Source organism: Hipposideros armiger, unplaced genomic scaffold, assembly GCF_001890085.2.
Source record: "Hipposideros armiger isolate ML-2016 unplaced genomic scaffold, ASM189008v1 scaffold_489, whole genome shotgun sequence".
Taxonomy (NCBI): Eukaryota; Metazoa; Chordata; class Mammalia; order Chiroptera; family Hipposideridae; genus Hipposideros; species Hipposideros armiger.
The window spans coordinates 853,746-868,628 of record NW_017731839.1 but is presented as its reverse complement, the minus strand read 5'-3'; positions in this window follow the sequence as shown (position 1 = coordinate 868,628).

Sequence of the window (14,883 nt, the reverse complement as noted above, 5' to 3'; positions counted from 1 at the left end):
CACATTGCCAAAACCATTAAAATGAATGAGATAGTTATGCTCCTGGCACGGGGCCACCCTGCTTAGGCTGCAGTGCTGTCACAGCCCTGCTGGTTAATCAGCAGCCCTCAAAGGACAGCTGCTATTTGGTCAATGAATGTATTTCTGTTTGGCATGTGTCCTCACGTTGTTGAATACTCAAAGTGTGTTGTTTAGCAAAGCAGATGCAGAGGATTATATTCCTAGGACTTAACCAAAGACATAGCTGACTAGACATCATTTTTCTTTAGAAACCTTATCTTGTGTACTATTCACAGTATTTAGCCCAGCATATTTTCTATTCACATAATTTACCCCCCAAAAAATGAATATTTGAAATGTTTAACCTGCTCAGAGTGCTGTACCACTTTGGAAACAGTTCGTCAGTTCCTAAACAAGTTCAACATACACCTACCTACATATTTATCCAAGAGAAATAAAAGCATATGACCATACAAAGGCTCATACAAGAATGTTCATAACACCATTATTTATGATAGCAAAGATCTGAAAAACAACCTAAATGTCCACCAACAAGTTCATGGATAAGCAAATTGTGGTACATCCATTCAATGGAATAGTATTGGGCAGCAAAAAGGAATTAAGTTTTAGATGCAATGAAACAACATGGATGAATCTCAAAATAATTATTCTGAATAAAAGAAGCCAGATAAAGGAAAGTATATATTATTCCATTTATATAAAATTATAGAAAATATGCACTGATCCAAACTGACAGAAAGCAAATCTGAAGTTTCCTGGGAGCACAAGGAAACAAGTTCATTAACTTGATTGTGGCGATAGTTTCACATGTATATATCTATATGTATATCAAAACCTATCAAATTATATACTGTTAAATAGCAGCTAATGATTGCATTTTAATTATAGCTCAATAGATTTGTAAAATGTTTGGAAAGTGTGTGAGAGAATATCAACAAAATTGGCAAGGATATCCCTTCTCTATAGGAGCTGATTGATTAAGAAGACACTATATGACAGCACACATAATAGAAGGTGGTTTATAAAAAGTCTCATTGTATATTTATTTTGCATTAATTACATTTGTCTCTCCATCACCTTTATCTTTTTTTCTTACCTCTGGCTCCCAATGTACTGATTGGTTAAAAAGTGTTACTATTCAACTAGAGATAGTTTGGTTCATTGTTAGGGATTTCAGCTTCTGTTAATGTTTTTCTTCCTCTTGATTTAGTGTGGGGAATTCTAATAGTGTGAGGGTAAAAAAAATTGTGAAGAAAATTTGAAGATGAAGTTGAGAGAGGATAATTAAAGAAGCAGCTAGGACTAGACAAGTTAGATCTTAGATTGGGAAGTACACCTTGGAAAAAAGGAAGGACAATTTTTTTAGTAAAATGAGACCAAAGGACTAGGGAAAGGATTGGGAAAACAGTACAGGAGTTAGAGCACCACTTATCAAATGATCTTCTCTGTGTTGTTAGTGAATAGTCTTGAAATAAAGATAGGTAATATGATGGAGAAGCTGGGATTTTGAGGCGAATAGAGAGTTTGGGGAATAGTCCCATAGGAGTTCCATAGGGAGTTGACAAGAAGTAAGAGGGAAAAAGGTTTGCTGAAGGAGCAGCATCTGAACTCACCTAGCAATGCATTTTTCTGGAGCCTAACCAGCATGGTTTCATGAAATTTTCAACAATACTAGTTGTATTCAATTAGAATTATAATCAACCTTCTTTTTTTTTTGATGAAACATGAAAAATTTATTTAAAATTGGTTAGCTGGACTCAGCTTAAATGATCCCCATTTTGTTGGCAACATCCAAAGTATCATGGTGAAGAGCCAGTGGAACATAGGCCTTCTTCTCCCCATCAGGTCCGATCAGGGTGTTGATCTTAGTGATGTCAGTGTCATAGAGCTTCTTCCCAGCCTGCCTAATCTGTCACTCATTGGCCTTGACTTTCACAATGAACATAAGTGTGTTGTTGTCTTCTGTCTTCATCACCAGTTCGATTGTCAGGAAGAACTTGGTCATCATAATCAAATTTTTTCTCGTGAGATTGCTCTTTGGAGGATATGTTGGCTGCTTTCAGCACAGCAGTGTCTTAGGCTGCTGGAGGGTGGGTGACACGTGGATCATTTTTTGTGGGTTTTTTTGTGGCTGTGGACACCTTTCAGTGCTGCCTTCTTAGCCTCCAGAGGCTTTGCTTTAGCTTAGGTGTTGAGAAGGCAGGCTTATCTCCCAGCCAGCCTTCTGTCTTCACTTCCAGCTCCATCTTCACAAAAGGACTCAGCCTTCATTTTTACAGGGGGAAAATGTGTTCTCATTTTTGAAAAAAGAAACCTGAAGTCCGTTCTCAGACAGGTAAACCAGGATACTGAAAATAACTGAGTTGTACTTTTTAAAACTGTTCACAAATTTTCAAATACCTTCAATAACTATATTGTCTCTCAAACACCCACTTTACTATATGTAGCAACTGAGTATTTTTACAACTAACTATAAATAAAGCTATTTTACTCACATTTACTAACATCTTCTACGTGCTTACAGTAAGTATTATGCATTTAGTAAGTGGCAGGCACTTTTAAATATACTAACTTGTTTAATGTTCATAAGAACACAATTATATGCTTTACAAAGGAGAAAACTGAGGCACAGAAAGGTTAGCAGCCATCTGGTAAATGACAAAGCTAGGGTTCAAAAACCTAGCTTCAGAGCCCGGTATCTAACCTCTGTAATAAAGTGCCTCTCAAATCATGACATGTCACAATTACACCAAAGAAGCGTGACTCATGGGTTGTAATCAGAAAGCAACTTTCTTTTCATCTCCCATAGTCCTTTCACATTTATTCAGTAGGTCTAGTTCTTTTCCTATCCCTGAGTGTAATTTAGGGCAGTCTCATGACTTTTATAGTTTATTCTTAATAACATAAGGTCCTACAATCAGTAATATGCAACTCAAGTCCAATACAACAACTAAAATTGAAACTTCATTATACACTTTCTTTTCCCCAAAGCAGTCCTGATACAGGTTAACAACCTATAGAGGTGGTGCTGGAATGGGAGTTTAATCCTTCTCCCCCTTCCCAACCTTATACTTTACCCCCCTCCCCCATCTTGCTAGCTGTGGTATCTGACCTCCACCCTCCAGGATCAAAAGGGAGAAGAGCTAAAGTGGCAGGAAATGTCTCACCAGCAATAATATGACACACATTTTTTCTAGCTATGAGTTTAAGGCTGACTATCTCTCAAAGGCACTTTTGTGGTTTGTCTGCACCCCTCCCCCATTATCAGAGATTCCTCATCTCTAATTCCCGTGAGTAAGGGGAGTTTAACTGATCATTAGCCCCTTCCTCAAATCTCTGGCTATCTGGTTGTTTTCCTCCTGTTGAGGTTTTTCACCCACTGAGACAGTTTTGTTGAACAAGTCTTGTAATGACCCCACACAGGCGCTCTCTCCCATTGAACCATATCTGATCCATGAGAAACATCCCAGCATCGTTTGCCAACTCCAATGGTCCAGGCCACCAATATGGCCACCTCTCCTTTGCCCACCCATCTCCTAGACATTTCCCACAGGAAGTCAGGAGTACCAGTCCACACAGAACTGTGAACTGTAGAGGACACATTTTATTAGGCTCTTTAAATCTCTTATATCTTGACTTGAGATGAAGAAAGTAGTTCCCACCCCTCACCTACTATTTGCTGGTAAGGACTCATGGCACATCCCTACTTTAAAAAAAAAAAAAAATCCTCCTGTGATCTTCAACTCCAGCGCTTTTATTTCTTTTATTTATTTTGCACTGAGGGTCAAAAGTTGGGAATCTAGATTTCTAATAAGAAAGTTCAGTAAGGTTCCTGGGTATAAAATTACTATACAAAAGTTGTGTTCCTCCACAATATCCATAACCAAATAGAAAATAGAAAAGAAAAAAACAACTCATAAGCAATAAAAATTGTAAGATATTCAGGAATAAATCTAAATTAATGTATATAGGATAAGTATGGAGAAAGTTAAAATATTGAAGAATTTAGAAGAAGGCCCCCATAAATGCAGAATTATGCCATATTTATAAATGAGAAGGTGCAATATCATAAAGTCAGTTCCTCCAAAATTATAACTTCAATAATCAATAGAAAAGAAACTACATTAAAATGCTTATTTGATAATTAATGCAAGATATATACAAAAGATTAGAGTTAGGACTACCAAATAATTCTGAAGGGAAGAAAAAATAATGGAAGACTTGAGTTATGAGATTTCAAGACCTAAAGTTATGGTTAAGTAAAAGTGAGGTATTGTTGCAGGAACAGACAGATAAACTAAGTAACAATACAGAGAATCAAAAACAGATCCAAGCATATATGAGAACTTGTTATAAAATGTGGCATTAAAAATCAGTTGGAAAATGGTGACTCTTCAATAAGCTGGAACAAGTGAGTAAATAAAAACAGACCCCAGCCTCAAAACATAAATTCCATAAGAATTAAAACCTAAATGTTAAAAGCAAAACTCTGGAACAAAATATCAGAAACTATCTTATGATACTGAGGAAAGTGGAAAATTTCGTATATAAGGTACAAAAAGTGCCGATCAAAGAAAAAGATGGAAAATTGTGACTGTGTTATATTGCAAAATATCTGTCAAAGGACACCATAACAAAATTAAAGCTAGCCACAAAGTGAGGAAAGACTTGCATGAACATTACAAAGTCTTATGTCCAGATTACACAAAAAGCTGCTACCGGGTTATCATGAAAAAATAATAGAAAAAAATATCAACAAAGAATATGAACAACAATATAAAGAACATAAAACCTGGATGGCCAATAAGCCTATAAAAAGATGTTCAACTTCACTAGTCTTTGATGAATATTGAAACAAACTCCACTGTTAATATCATACTGGAAATAATAAAAAGTCTAACAGTACTAAGCATTGGAGAGGAAAAAGGAAAACGATCACCTCGACTCACTGCTAGTGGGGGTACAAAGTGATACAAAACAGATTCACTTGTCTCTAATGGTTTGCCTTAAAAAAATGTGAAGCAAATAAGATAGAATGTTGACATTTATGAAATCTAGGGGGTAAATACATGAATTTTCATTATATTGTATATAAAGTTTAAATTACTCAATATTTTTAACTTTTTATTTTGAAATAGTTTTAGCCATGCAAAAATTGTAAATATAGCACAACTTTTATTTATAGCACCATCTCCCACATTCCACAGACGTTAGCATCTTACATAACCACAGTACAATGATCAAAATCGGGCAGTTATCATCAATGCACCACTATTATCTAATCTACAGAACTTATTCACATATATCAAATTTTTTTAATTTAAAAAAGTCTTATAATCCTATGGTTCATGTCATTTTCAATGCATACTGTAAGTTATCTTACAGGATGACTCAGACAACTTGCTATCACCAAGGAGAAAATATATTCCAGGGCACGAAAGCTACCTATTTAGATATGCTGCACAAGTGAAGAGAATTTCCCCTTTTCCTGAAGATATGCAGAAGAAATGAGGGTCAAGTAATTGATAAATGTTCTCAAAAGAACATTTTTATTCTGTAGATCTTTATACCTCTAAATGCACCAAACAAAAATTTTATGAGTAAAAAAGTTTTTAGATAATACATCTTGTGATTTTTATTATGGAAATTTTAGAACATATACAAGGATAACACATTTTTTTTCTTAAAGTACCAGCAAAACTTTAGATCTAATAGTAGATGCTTAGTTTATGAATCTTTAGAAGTGAGGCCTGAGCAGACAGTAATTTTCAAAAAAAAAAAAAGCTACTGCATTTATTCATTCTCTCTCTGGGTCCCTTAGTAAATATCTGATTATCCCTCCCTCCCTCTCAGCCAGTGTCTAGAAAGTTTTCACTATTGATACACAGTTGTCTAAGTGCTAGAGAGCAACTGGAATTTCAAATTTTTCTTTATAGGCTTTTAGGTGAGAATTAAAGAACTTTACATCTCAGCTGGTTGAAGTGCCTGGAGACGAGATTAAGGGTTAGACACTTGGTTAAGAACACTTCATGGCCTCTGACTCTGTGGTCAGAGCTGTGGTTTGATATCAGGAAAGCTCATACACTCAAACACACCCACGCCTCCTGACTGCAAAAACGCAATGTCAGGATGCAATGGGTGCTCCCAAGAGGGCTAACACAGTGTTTTCCAAATTGGCGAGATCACAAGAATCACCCGGGGTGGGCATAAAAGCCAGATTCCTGGGCTCCACCTCAGAATCTCCAGGGAAGGAGCCCCAGAATCTGCATTTTTGCAAGTGTCCTAGCTGAGTCTGATAAGCAGGAAAATTTGGGTAACAGGAAAGGAAGCCACATCTAGCAGGTTTGCTGCCACCTGAGTTGAGCTGATAGGGCAACCTCAGCCAATGTGTGTGGTAACACTGGCAGAACCTTGTCACGAGCCAACAGGTTATCTGTGTAAGGAGAGGATGTCTGTGCAAGGGACTAAAATAGTTCAAAGTGTTGGGGAGGAGGTGTGCGAAGTCCACAAAACCGCTCTCCCGTTTGTCATGGGACCCCCAATCCATTCTATGTTCACTGCTTCTAGGCTCCTACAAGTCTCCACTTTTCCCCCAGGTCTGAAAGCATCCACCTGCTGAAACCCCCCAAGGAATAGAGGGAGATAAAAGAAGGAAGTGCTTACCTGGGCATGCTGTCTGTGTCCAAGTCAAAACTGCTCTGTGTCCTGTCACTTTAGAAAGGAGTTGTTAAAGGATTCTTCATGTGACAACTGAGGCCAGTTACTAGCCTCTGGGGACAATGATTTGTACTGGGAAAATGCCATAAGTTTGAAAAATTGCTCATATCATGGGCCTTCAAATCTCAGGGGAAAGAGACAGCAAAGAGAGAGAGAGAAAAAAAAAATGAATATAACTGCACAGATGGGCTGAGAGGCTGTTAATTTATCAATCTGCAAATCTGGGGCCAGGCCAAACTCAGTAACTGTAAAATCAAGTATGCACCCAAATTTTAATTTTTCCATCTAGTAATGATTCAGAAGAGAGCCCTTCTAGGAGTTCAATTTATAAACATTCATGGAGTCAAGAAGCATAAATGGGTCCAAGCAGGCATTTTTATGTTACAATTAGGGGGAAAAATGGCAACATATTTAATTAGATTTCATATGGCATTTATTTACAATATGCATCATAAAGTAAATTAAGTTATTTTAGAAACTGAAGACATTTTGGAACTATTGTTAAAACTGGGGAAAATACACTTAGGAATATAATAATAATGGCCAGGGTGGCACAGACCCAGGCTAATCACGCTAATTATGGTATGTTTGCTGGCTGTCTCATTCAGCCCTCAGAACAATCCTATGAGAAAGTAACTATTTTATGCCCATTTTATGTATGAGGAAACTGATGCTTGGAGATGTTCAATTACTTCCCCAGGCAGACTGCTTTTCAGTGTCCATATACTTGTCCACTATTCTCTTCATCAAATCTAGGTATTTCATTGCTAAATTTCTTAGACCTTAGACCCATCCTTAAGATGTATTCTCCATTTTCTGTGCATTATATTGACATTTCTCACTTCTACCCACCTAGGCTCATCCTGACATTCAGTGTTTGACAGTCCTTCTGCTCCACAGTCACTCCCTAATATTGCTGTTTGAATGCTTCCCCATTGGTTCGTTTCACCATCTTACCTAGATCCCAAACTACCTTGGGCTAAGGTCATGTTGTATTATTTCCTCCTCTTCTTCCCTGAGCTCTCCACTGTAGCAGGTATTCATTAGACAACTGTTAAATACACATTATATCAATGGAGGCCATAGTACTTAAGTTATTACTATAGCTTAAATACTGAAAAACATTACTAATGAAAACATTTAAAAACATTGAGCTTATTTTGAGATTAAACTCTGTGAGGACAATTTTTAAACTCAAGAGCTATGACTCAAGATTATTTTGTTATTAGGAGACATGAATGAAAAAGTAACTGCAAGCTTTATGGCCCATATGTAATGGAATGCATATTTTGTAAACCATTTCATTGTCAATCTCTGCGTACTCAACCTTGTCTTGCCAGCAGTTAATGACCATGTCTATGTTTTCTATAAAGAAGCAACAATTTGAAAAATGAAGATTGATTGAGCTGCAGTATCCTCTGATACAGCTATTTATCATCACTAATTACCCTTCTGACTATAACTATTTCAAAGTAATTTATAGGAACGAAATTCATTATTCACAAAAACCAGTGACAGATGTCAAGGATAGAGGGTTACAGCCAGCAGATCTCGCTAATCAGCACTTCCTTTCTTCAGCCTGCCTGCTGCTCAGCTTATGCCATATCTCCAGGATCTTCGATAAGCACTACTCTCGATAAGTCGTCTGGAGGCAGTCTTCAGGGAATCAGTGACAGCCCTCTACCATTTAGCTCTTTCAATTTAAAATAAAAGATCACAGCTTGTCTTCCATTAGACAGAATGATTTCTTCCAGAGTCTTTTCAACGAAATGGGTAGAATTACCTAAGTGGGCAGCTAAGCTCCTTGTTACATCCTTCATGAAGCAGACAGTGAGATGTCCCTTTTAAGAGATGCTACTTAATCATTCTTAAAGTCATTACCTCTTTCTGTAGCTTATATACTAAAAAGAAATTACCTTCATTGGCATAGTACAGCAGGTGCCTTTTTAATAGATTATAGTTCAGTCTGTTACCATTCACATTCTTATTTTCTGTGGAAATCTACTTTGGTTGAGGTTTTAAAAAGTGGTGGCTTCATGTATACCCTGAGTGTTCATTTTGCTACTTAATAAGTCTTTTCACCTGGATTGTCTCTGCTAAATTATATCAGTTTAGTATTTATTGTTAATGAAAACAGATGTCACAGTTTTGACCCATTAGAAAGTCTGTCTGTGTGTGTGAAATTTTTTTTAAAGAATCCTGAATTTATAGCATTGGAATATATTTAGAGAAACACAAAATATATGAAAGAATTTTCATTTTGTTCATCAGAGTAGTACACATGAAAAAATTTATCTCCCTGTTACAGACAGAAATCATGCCATTTTAAAAATTGAGAATGGCATGGGGACATATGTGCGAGAACAGTTAATCCTAGAGAAAATACCCCAGTAGGAACACTAGCTAGGTCAGTGTTTCCTTAATTATTCGTTGCTAAATGTCAGTCTAATTGCAAATAATAGATTAGTCTTGCATGGTGAAGGTGTGTATATATCCCTGTGTTTCAACACTATTCCCACCCCTTTATGATCTGTACTCAAGAGTAGGAGTAAAAGTAGAAGGTATCTGTTAAAACCATTCCTGCTGAAAAGAGAATTTCCTTTTTACTTTTCCCTCTTTGTGTCCTAAGAAAAAGGTGCTGGGCAATAAAATGCTAGGAGATTTAGCTCAGTTAAACTCTATGGATGTCCACTCAACAAACAAATTTTACTATGAGCAGGAAAACATCCAGCATATTGTATAAAGGGTACTGTAAAACAGATTAAACATTTGGTCCACAAAGCAATAAGCAAAGGCTCTTGGAGTTAAGTTTGTCCTGTAAAATTCAAGATTATTAAGTGTGTTTACACAAGGCTGGGCCTGAAATTTAGACTATTAAAATATAGGATGCATCTCATAGGAACAGGGCTGTAGATCTTTGAATTATGAGTCTTGCCTGCCCAAGGCTACATCGGGCAAATTTAAAATGGCTCGTTTTCCTTGTCTACACAAACTCTTTGACAATAATTTTCGCTCCATGGTTAGAGTGAATCACAGTCATTGCTTGAATTTCTGCCTGAGTGATTCGCTGCCCTTAATAACAGGCTCGTGGACCAGAGGTTGCCAACTCCAAAACTCAGGAGCCAAGCAACTAATTTCAATGAGTAGAGTGGGGCTGCAGTAAATAGCAGGGAATGGCGAGGACGGTGGCAGTGAGGGTTCAGGCCCCATCTACAGGAGCAGCTGCTGCTATCCAGGTTGCAGCCTTCTTATTGAGAAGAAATACAAGCCCCGTGCTGTTCGATATGACTTTACAAGACAAGCCAGAAACCTGGGACTTCTATGTAAAAATAGTCCCATTTTTCATAACATTCAACTAGTTCAAACTTGTTAAAGCATCATTGAGGGTAATCAGAATGATTTTTTACTAGAGCTGGCTTTTTGTCCACCATTTTTCAGTTCCTGCTTTCACCTCTGATTTAGGCTAGTTGGTGTGTAAATTATTAACTTTACATTTAGGGTGGAGGAGGCAAGATCTGTAGGTGCGTCAGTATAAATCCATCACCACTCCTGGGAAAGCTTCTCTGCTACTGTCAGGCCTTCCTGACTGGTCATGCAGTGGGTTAAAAGTGGTCCCCAAAAGGATATGGCCACATTCTGTTTCCCAGAACTTGTGACTAGGATCTTATTTCAAAAAAAATGGTCTTTGCAAGTTTACTGAAGTTAGGGACTCTCAGAAGATCACTCTGGACTTTCCACGTGGGCCTTAAATCCAATGACAAGTGTCCTTACTTATAAGAGACACACAGAGGATAGACATGAAGAGAAGACCGTATAGAGATGAAGGTAGAGATTGGCGTTATGCAGGCACAAGCCATAGAACAGCTAAAGCCACAGAAGCTGGAAGAGGCAATGAATAGACTCTCCCCTGGAGTCCTTGGAGAGAGCGTGGCCCTGCTGGCACTTGATTTGTAGTTCTTGCCTCCAGAACTGAGAATACCTGTCTGCTGTTTTAAGCCACCAAGTTTGTGGTGATTTGGTACAACAGCCCTAGAGAACTAACACAGGTCAGTAGCACCATCTTTCTAAACAGGGCATCTATACGCATCACCCCCACCATCTGATGTTGAAGGTTCCTCTGAGGATGGCTGCTTTATCAAGAATTTGTGCCAAAAATTAAAAATCATCTCCTCCACTTGGCATCAAGCCTAAAGTAAAATGCTCATATGATCAGAGAAAAATCAAACTTCAGAGAAAAATATCATTCAGGAGAGAGATGCATTAATAACCAAACATATTTGGGCCACTCACTGTCTCTACCTAAGAAGGCAGTATAGAGATGAATGTGATCGCATCTTAATCCTGAATAAAGAAAACAGCTCTTGATTCCTTTTCTCTAAGTTAAGTATGAGAGCTATAATCAAGACATTCTGTTGGATATGAAGGCTGCTGAGGCAAATTTTTGCAAAATTTAGATACTTTACTAAATGTGAATTTTAAAACCAAAGCCAAACACCGCAAATTATGCAAGGGAGAAAAAAAAAAAAAAAGAAAACTACTAGTGGCTACTGACCATTAGGATTATTCAACCCATGTATCACCCTTTCTTAAGTAAGCATGTTGAATCCCCTCTACTATCCCCAACATGGTTTTCCCTAAAGCCCACTAGAGCAGTCGATATATTTGATATATTTTATGTTTTCCTAGCATTCCTATATACCCAGAAGAAAAAGGGAAAGGCTATCAGTCTGACAGGTGCACATGTTATGTTTCTGTAGTCCCTATCTTTCTAAATGCCGGATTTATGATGTACTTTCTTATAAACCATGTGGAACCAAAATGCACTTCTCTTTTAAATTACTGTGGTTTCTTTGTATGTTTTTAAAGGGTTTGTATTTCTCATTCATTCAGCATCTGCCATGCACTTCTATTTGTCAGTGCACTAGACTTTCTCTCAAGGAGCTTTCCATCTAACAGAAGACACAGGCATAGAATAGATAATCACAGAGCCAGAGGGTTAGAGTCATAATTGATATGTGCACATGGTGCTATGGAAGCAAAGAAGAAAGAAGATCAAATTGAACTGGAGATAGTGTCATAGGGGAGTCACCCCCTCGAGTAGGTCTTGAAGCATCATTAAATGTGAGGCAGTCAAGGTGTTAATATACGAAGATATAGAGGCATGGGGAGTGGGGCTAGTTGAGGGGCACATGGCATGTTCAGGAATGGGTGGGGATTTTGAGATGGCTTTAGAGGCAGGTGCAGAGGATGGGGAGGGGAATTGTGTGGCTGTCTCCCTCCTGCTGATTTCTGCATCCATCTCCTCTACCCCATTCCTGATTTGGATGATGAGGTCTTCATTATTCCCTGCCTGGCCCTCCAGGTAAATCCCACCAAGCCTAAAGTCTTACTTTTCACACTGCCACCAGAGCAAGCCTTATACCCCAATGACCTCATTTTCACTTAATTACCTCTTTGAAGACCCTAAGTGCAAATACAGTTATGTTCTTATGTACTGAGGATTAGGACTTCAATATATGTGTTTTTAGGGGGATATAATTCAGATCATAACAGGGCTCATTTCCGACACTCACCCTATACCAAATTTTCCTTTGCCTGGGCAATTTTCTCTGCCCGGATGCCCTTGCCACTCTTTGTTGAGAGGCAGTAGAATAAAACGGTTAACAGCACTGACTCTAGAACACAAATCCAGTTTTGAATCGTGATCCTGCCATTCTGTGATTGTATGACTTGAACTTATTACCTAACCTTCCTAATCTCAGTTTTCTCATTTGTACAATGGAGACCATAATTTCTTCCAAAAATTATAAAAATGAAATTGGTAAGTATGTGCAAAGCACTTAGAACAGTTCCTAGCATGCAGTAAGTGCCGTTGAAGAGTTAGCTATTATAATTATTGTGATCTGGTAAACTCCATTCATTGTGGAAGGGCCAAGCATCATTTCTTCTGAGAAGAGTTCCCTGACCTCACACCTTGCTACATGTTCCCACAGGACCGTTGGACCAATTAAAATTTTAAAGCAGTTGGTTATTTGTTGCCTTTCCCACTAGTCAGTGACTTCTTAAGGCCAGAGACTCACTTCTTAGAGAGCAAAAGCTCAGTTTCTGAAGTTAGACAGCCTGGGTCCACACCCAGACACAATTACTGTGTATTTTTCATCAATTTTATCTAAGCTATGTAATTCCTTGGTTTACTCCTCTATCAAATAGATATAATAGTAGTACTTACCTCATTGGGGTATTGTGAAGATTAAATTATATTAAACATGTAAAGGATATATCTGCTACAGAGTAAAGACTAATGATTATTCGCTATTATCTATTTTAATAGCATTGCATATTCCAGCATCTAGCACTCTGCTGAGTACTTATAGGTGTGCAATAATGTTTAGTTTGAATATGATTGAAAAGACTTGAATAGACTTGAAACAAATTGAAGCCAGGTTGGTTACACCTAGAAGTGGCTCAAGAAAAAAAATGATGAGGCCCTGAACCGAGGCAGTGGAGGCAGGCATGGAGAGATAGGAGAAAATTAGAGTGAAATTTGCAAGCTTGAGAGTACTTTTGGACATGGAGAATAAAAGAAGGGGGAGTCAAAAATGACGTCAGTGGTTCTCATGACTGGGTGGATGATAATGTCCTTGCTCAAGACAGGAAACATGGGAGGGTAAGCAGGTCTGTCTGAACAGATAAAGAACTTAGTTTCAGTTGTCTGGAGTTTGAGGTGCCAGTGAGATAGTAAAGTACTCATATAGGTTTCCTTTGGGGTTAAATGTATGGATATGGAAAGCAAAGGCCATGCTGTTAAGAGGGAGAATTATGCTGACATCATAGGAAGATGGCCTTCAGATGAAGACCAAGGATAAGAAGCATAGTGAAACCCTGAGCTTCCTGTTCTTTCCATCATATTTGTTGGTCCTGTTTCCATGTTGAGCCTAGAACCTTTCCATTCTCAGAATCAAGGACCCTATACCACCCATCAGCCCACACAGACATGAAAACCCTATTTTCCTCTATATCTGCACCTATTCCTCCTTCTTTCCCATAATAGGTCTTCCATGGCCCCTTCTAGAGTTAAATCCCTGCCAAAATATTAACCTGGGAAACCCAAGAGACATAGGGCCTAAAATTCACTCCAGGGTAATAATGACTTCACCTGTGTGGGGAGTACATCAAAAAATTGAAATAAGTTTCTCTCTTAGAGGGCCTGTATCTAGTTCCTTTATAAGACATGGTCTAAAATCTACTATCGCTAATCATCTGACTTCAGGGGAACCATGTGAACACAGGACTTTACAATGGGAAGAGTAGGGAGGTGAACAGGGAGGTCGAACCAAAATTCTCTTGGTTTTACTTTAGTATAAAAACAAACAAACGAGCAAAAACAAATTATATGGGACATGAACTTGAAATATAGTTCCATGAACAAAAGGTGAGCATAGTCAAGTGATTTTTCCTTAGACTTCCTGTTCACAGCCTGTCGCACTCTGACCCCACTCACTGCCAGGACTTGCCTTAAGGACCCGCCTCCCCAGAGCTCCTCCTCACGAGAGCCAAGGGGAAGTGACAAAGGCTGAGATCACTCTAATTTTTTTTCCCTTTAATGTCTTTTTCAAAATTAATATTCTATTATCCTCTTATTACAAATGCAGTATATGCTCACCATGAAAAGAAAGCAAAAAATAAAATTTCTTAATATCTATAACCACACACACCCAAAGATAACCAGTGTAAACACTTTGGTGTATAGACTTTGTAGTCCTTACAGATATAGACTCTAGATCTAGAGCTAGACGATTGGTTATGTAATACTTACAGATGTGTTTATAGATATAGTTAGGTTTACAAGTACAGATACAGCTATGTTTATAGATACAGATACAAATATCCGTCCATTGGCAGGGTGACTACATGTATCTGAGATTATTCAGGGTGATGGTACTTTACTGGGTGTAGGGGCATATTTTTTATTTATAATCTACCTTTCTCATTCAAATTAAGGCACTCCTTGTTTAATCCCAAATCCTTTCCTACCTAAGGTTTGCATTGGGTTGTTCCCCACTAGCCCAGGTCAAGTTTTGTTCTCCCCAGCAGCAGTCCATCTGCAGCGGGGGGCCTCTCCTGTGAGCCCAGCTCCTGTGGGGC